The following is a 6,753-nucleotide window of genomic DNA, read 5'->3' as shown; positions in this document are numbered from 1 at the left end:
GAGCAGAGGCGATCTGGCTAGAAATACCAGTCATACATATGTTGGACATTTCAGAAAAGAGTTTCCTTTGTGGTCCTGCTACCAGAAAAGAATGAGAACTACTCAGGCCTGAAGTATTTTCTTCAGTATGTTTCAGATCCTACTGTTTCTCTCTGTTGCTCTTTCAATATTTTCCAGGAGGAGAGGTTCTGTCTTACTACTAAGATTTGATGATACATCATTCTCTTTTGAATAATCTTTGTTCATATCTGAAGCAGATATGATTTTTTAATAGCCCTCAGTGGTGTTTATGCTGTGGCTTTCAAACAATGGATTGTCCCAGGCATTTCTTTTGTAAACTTTGAGAGTACTCTCATTAAATTACCAAAAATCTTTCATTAATCTCCAAACTTGCTGCTTTTTAAGGAACTTGCTTATCCACTTTTTGGTTCCTTTCTGTGATATTTTAACTATCTTGAACAGTTCCAATGGTAAAATATACCATTTATATCATTCCATAGATCTGTGAAGATTACTTTCATGGACCACATCTAGAAATAATCCCTTTGATCTGCATCCTTATATTTTGTCAGTAGTCAGGAGACTGTTCTTAGAGAGTTAACATCAAGTGACTTTGATTTTCTCTGTCGGGCCATATAAACCAAAATGTTAATCTTACTGCTTAGCTGAAATATCCTTGGAATTCCTCCAGTTTTGTAGTGAACCACCAGGTTGGCTTATTTTATTTTCCACAAATTAAAACGTTTTTCCTGTTTGTTTGTTTGTTTGTTTTTCCTCTCCATTTAGTGAAACAAACCTAGATGCTACAAAATCAGAGAAGGTCATATATTTAGAAGAATTATCCTTTTAAAAAATTGTTTGTGTGTGTGTGTGTGGTGTCAGACTTTTAAAAAAAAATTATTATTATTATTTTTTTTTACCTTATTGTATTGGTTTTGCCACACATCAACAGGCATCTGCCACGGGTGTAACATGTGTTCCCCATCCTGAACCCCCCTCCCACCTCCCTCCCCATACCATCCTTCTGGGTCATCCCAGTGCACCAGCCCCAAGCTTCCTGTATCCTGTATCGAACCTGGACTGGCAATTCATTTTTTATATGATATTATACATGTTTTAATGCCATTCTCCCAAATCATCCCCCCCTCCCTCTCCCACAGAGTCAAAAAGACCTATACACCTGTGTCTCTTTTGCTGTCTCGCATACAGGGTTGTCGAAAAACACCAATACAGTACACTGCTGCTGCTGTGTCACTTCAGTCGTGTCCGACTCTGTGCAACCCCATAGACTGCCGCCTACCAGGCTTCTCCGTCCATGGGATTCTCCAGGCAAGAACACTGGAGCGGGTTGCCATTTCCTTCTCCAATGCATGAAAGTGGAAAGTGAAAGTGAAGTCGCTCAGTCATGTCTGACTCTTAACGACCCCATGGAATGCAGCCTACCAGGCTCCTCCATCCATGGGATTTTCTGGGCAACAGAACTGGAGTGGGGTGCCATTGCCTTCTCCCAATACAGTATACTACGCATATATATGGAATTTAGAAAGATAGTAACGACAACCCTGTATGGTGTCAGACTTTTTCCTGGACCATGGACTGTAGACTGCCAGACTCCTCTGCCCATGGAATTTTCCAGGCAAGAATATGAGAGTGGGGTGCCATTTCCTACTCCAGGTGATCTTCCTGACCCAGAGATTGAACCACATTTCTTGAGTCTCCTGAATTGGCAAGCAGATTCTTTGCCACTAGTGCCACCTGGGAAGCTCTTTTAGGCAAATAATAACAAACAACTTCACCAGAAGATTTTGATGCTAGGGGAAAAAAAGGACTAGAAGATTGATTACCTTTGCTTCCTTCACCTCCACTAAGGGCAAGATTTGGGAAGCTACCTCTAACTTCCGAGTTTTTCTCTTTTATGGTTTATGAAGTTATTATATAGTTCACTAATTTTAAATGCACAATTTGATTAATTTTGGTAATACAAATGTATAGCTACCATGATGATTATACATTTGTATACAAGTCCATGATGATTTTTTAATTGAAATGAAAAAGAAGGAAAGGGGAAAATGAAAATAAAATAGTAAGCATTATTTTACAGACTTGATAAATTTTCTCAGACTTCACAATTATTTCATAAGACTTATAATTCAAGAGAATTGAAAGTATAAACTGTGTTGCTATGTTGAAATAGCTACCCATAAAATGGATCTACTTTTAATTATTGGTTACATAAATAAAACCCCTTGGGAATTTTTGATCAGGGATGTTGATGTGCACCTTATGACTTTAAAAACATGTTAGAAATGGGAGCTTTAAAAGTGCATAACTCATTGTAACAGTTTTGGTCATAATGAGACAATATATGAAAAAGTTAAACACATCCTGTGATGTTACTCTCATACTTAAAGACTCTCATAGCATTCCATTAAGCCAACAGAAGCCCATGCTTCTTACCTAGGCACTCATGCCTTCACAACTGGCTGCAACCCACATTCCAGAGTCATCTCCCTCCCCAACCCCAGCCACTCTACAAGCCAGATAGGCAGGCACTCCTAACTCTTTCCTAAACAGACCCTGATTTTCAGGCCAGACTCTCACTAACATTCCTACCCAATTGGGAAGCTCCTCCCCTCTCTCCAGCAGGAACATTCCTTCTTCAAGTACCAGCCCAACTTCAGCCCCAACCCCACTCCCATCCCTGCCAAGGAGAGGTAGCCCTGCCTGCTTCCTGCTGTAAACATCCCTGGCATAGCACCTGCTTAATTATATTTTAATAATATGTCATGACAGGGGAATCTTCCTTTTTTTCCAGAATTGACTCTGAGAGCCCACAACTGGAAACTTCTCACATTTTTAGAGCAACTCCACCCATGAGTCCACTTAAGTCCTATAAAAACTTTCTGAAAGGCAAAACATCATTTCTGCAGAAACTGCAACCCATTTCTCCCACTGATCCCCATCACTCCACTCCCAGTTTGTGCAAGTTGCAATGAGGTGGGGTTGATGATGAACTCTTATGAAAAGTGGGATCAATTTTTCCATCTCCTCCCATTTTGAAGGGTGTCACTTGATGGGTCCCAGGCCTTAAAACCAACAGTGGAAGAACCAAGATAAGGACTCTAAGACAGTCTCATATTGAGCCACAAAGCTTGTTGGCCTAATCAGTTTTGGGAGGAAAGGGAGAGGAGACTTGGGCCTTAGGGTGAGATAAAGAGAAAGATCACGGTCACCTCCTTTTCTTATTTTATTGGACGATAACTGCTTTACAATGTTGTGTTGGTTTCTGCAATACAACACTGTGAATCAGCCATGACAAGTGCAAGTCCCTCAGTTGTGTCCAACTCTTTGCAATCCCATGGACTATAAAATCCATGAAATTCTCCTGGCCAGAATACGGCAATGGGAAGCCTTTACCTTCTCCAGGGGATCTTCTCAACTCAGGGATCGAACCCAGGTCTCCCACATTGCAGGTGGATCCTTTACCAGCTGAGCCATAGGTATACATACATCCCAAACCTTTTGATCCTCCCCTCAACCCACTTCCAACCCCACCCCCATCCCACCCCTCTAGGTCTTCATGGAGCATCAAGGTAAGCTCCCTGTGTATGGCCACCTCCTTTAATCATAGTTCTTAAAAACTACAGCTGGGCTGGGGGCCCCCAGAGCTGGGGGCCTTAAAGGTGGGGCCTTAAAGTATGGTGGGGGCGGGGTGCTGCCCATTGGGGATGGAATAAGACAGCAGAAAAAAATTCAGTCAGATCCCTCATGGACCAGCCAATGTCAAGGAGACTGTTGGAGTCCTGCCCCACTGAGACCTGACAGGGCCTCCATTCACTCATTCAGGACCTCCTGGACAATGAGGTAGCTCAAGGGTGCCAGTCCCCATGTCACCCTGGATATCAGCAACTAGAGCAACGAGGAAGACATGCCACAGTCAGTCGTGGGATAAGACCATTTCCCTCTCACATTGCCAAGCGTGGAAGAGCAGGAGCAAGAAGTGTAGGGAGTCCAGGAAAGGGAATATCCCCAGGAATCACCTGAGGATACTGTGGAGCTGCGGAAGGGTGACTGGAGTCTGTGAGAGAGAAAATGAGTTTGCTGTAAAATTGCACATTTGTAGATGTTTACAGTGAATAGCTTAAAAGGAATTTAAAGCCTAAGTATTGCCAAAGTGTACCCACATATATTTTGGTTGGTTTGATTGTGAGAAAATATTGAACACATAACAGCAATACACACATTTTTTTTTTTGAAGGGCTCATCTGCTCCAGATGAAGGTATCTAAATTTATTTAATTTATTGTATCAATTGATTCACAGTTTTGCATTAATTTCTGCTGTACAGTAAAATGATTTGTACAGCAGAAATTAATGCAACATTGTGTATATATATAGGCACTCTTTTTCATATTCTTTTTTATTATGGTTTATCACAGAATATTCAATATAATTCTCTGTGCTATATGGTGAAAACTTATTTTTTTTATCCATTCTATATATACTAGTTTGCATCTGCTAATCCCAAACTCTTAATCCATCCCTCTCCCACCTCTCTTCCCTTTGGAAAACAAAAGTTTGTGCTCTATGTCTGTGAGTCTATTTCTGTTTTGTAGATAAGTTCATTTGTGTCACATTTTAGATTCCACATATAAGTGATATCATATGGTATTTATGTTTCTCTTTCTGATTTATTTCACTTAATATGATAATCTTAGGTCTATCCATGTTGCTGAAAATGACATTATTTCATTTTTATGACTGAGTAGTATTCCACTTTATATAGGTACCACATCTTCTTTATCCATTCATCTGTCAATGGACATTCAGTTTGTTTCCATATTTTGGCTATTGTGAATAGTGCTGCTCTGAATATAAGGATGCATGTATTTCTTGAATTATAGATTTGTCTGGATATATGTCTAGGAGTGGGGATGTGGGCTTTCCAGATAGCTCTAGTGGTAAGGAATCCACTTGTCAATGCAGTAGACACAAGAGTTTCAAGTTCAACCCCTTGGTCAGGAAGATGATCTAGAGTAGGAAATGGCAACCAACTCCAGTATTCTTGCCTGAAAAATTCCACGGACAGAGAAACCTGGTGGACTACAGTCTACGGGGCTGCAAAGAGTTGGTCATGGACATGACTAAGTGACTTGAGCACACCATGATGATTGGGCTTCCCAGATGGTACTAGTGGTAAAGAAAATTCCTGCCAATGAAAGAGACATTAGAGATGCAGGTTTGAACCCTGGTTCAGGAAGATAACCTGGAGGAGGGCATTGCAACCCACTCCAGTATTCTTGTCTGGAGAATCCCATGAACAGAGGAGCCTGGTGGGTTATGGTCCATAGGGTCCCAGAGAGTCAAACACAACTGAAGGAGCTTAGCATGCATGCACCATGATGATTAGGCTATAGAACTTCCCCTTCACCCTAAGAAATTTCCAGTTGCTTCTTTTAACTTCTACATCCAATTCTGCTACATCCTCCCCTACTCCCACCCCAAGAAACCACTGTCTTTTCTGTCACATAGTTTTCTGTCACATAGTTTTGCCCTCTATAGGATTTCATATAAGTGGAATAACAGTCTTTTGTATTTGACTTCTTTCACTTTGTGTATTGATTTTGATATTCATGAATGTTGTTTCAACTACTGACATTGTACTTTATTTTCTGTTACTGTGTAGTATTCTGTGGTATGAACATACCACAATTTGTTTATCTATTCACTGGTTGAGGGTCATTTAGGTAGCTTCCACTTTTTGACTATTATGAGTAATGCTGTTATGAACAGTTACATTTGTGTTGTGGTATGGACATAGTTTTCATTTGCCTCGGTAAATACCAAGGAATGGAATTGGTGGCTATATGCTTAACTTAATGGGCTTCCCAGGTGGCACTAGTGGTAAAGAATCCACCTGCCAATGCAGGAGATATTTGATCTCTAGGTGGGGAAGATCCCCTGGGGGAGGGCATGGCAACCCTCTCCAGTATTCTTACCTGGAGAATCTCATGGACAGATGAGTCTACAGGGCTACAGTCCATAGGTCACACAGAGTCGGACACAACTGAAGCAACTTAACACGCATGCATGCTTAACTTTATAAAGTATTACCATACTATTTTCCATAATGGTTATAGAGTTTTCCATTTCCAGCAGTAATGCATGATTCCAGTTTCTCCACATTTTCACCAAAAGTTGATATTTGCAGTCTTTAATTGTAGGCAGTCTAGTAAGTGGGTAAATATATCTCATTGGGGTTTTAATTTGCATTTCAATATGACTAGTGATTTTGGACATTTTCCCATGTGCTCATTGGTTACTGATATACTTTCTGTTTTTGAAATTCCTGTTTAAATCTTTTGCTTATTTTTAATTGGATTATTTGCCTTCTTATCTCTGATGTTTTGATAACTGCATTAGCATTCCATTATACAGAATCAGTTTCCTTTTTACTATTGTAAGCAAGACTTCAATTATTGAATTACCTTTATATTTTGGCAGATACTGCCAAATAGCTTTTTTAAAAAGCCTACTAATTTTCTTGCTTTTCTTTCATGGACCAGGCTATTTTTCCAATAATCATGTGTATTTCTTTCCCTAATAATATATCATGAAATTTCAGCTTAAATATATATATATATATAAATTATAAATATATATATTTATGATATATATATGTAAATTTTGATGTATGCATAATCTTTCATTGTAAGGACATAGTATAGCTTATTTTACCAGTTCCTCTTTTTCA

The sequence above is a fragment of the Bubalus bubalis genome, chromosome X, assembly GCF_019923935.1.
Source record: "Bubalus bubalis isolate 160015118507 breed Murrah chromosome X, NDDB_SH_1, whole genome shotgun sequence".
Taxonomy (NCBI): Eukaryota; Metazoa; Chordata; class Mammalia; order Artiodactyla; family Bovidae; genus Bubalus; species Bubalus bubalis.
Note: the sequence above shows the minus strand (reverse complement) of the source record.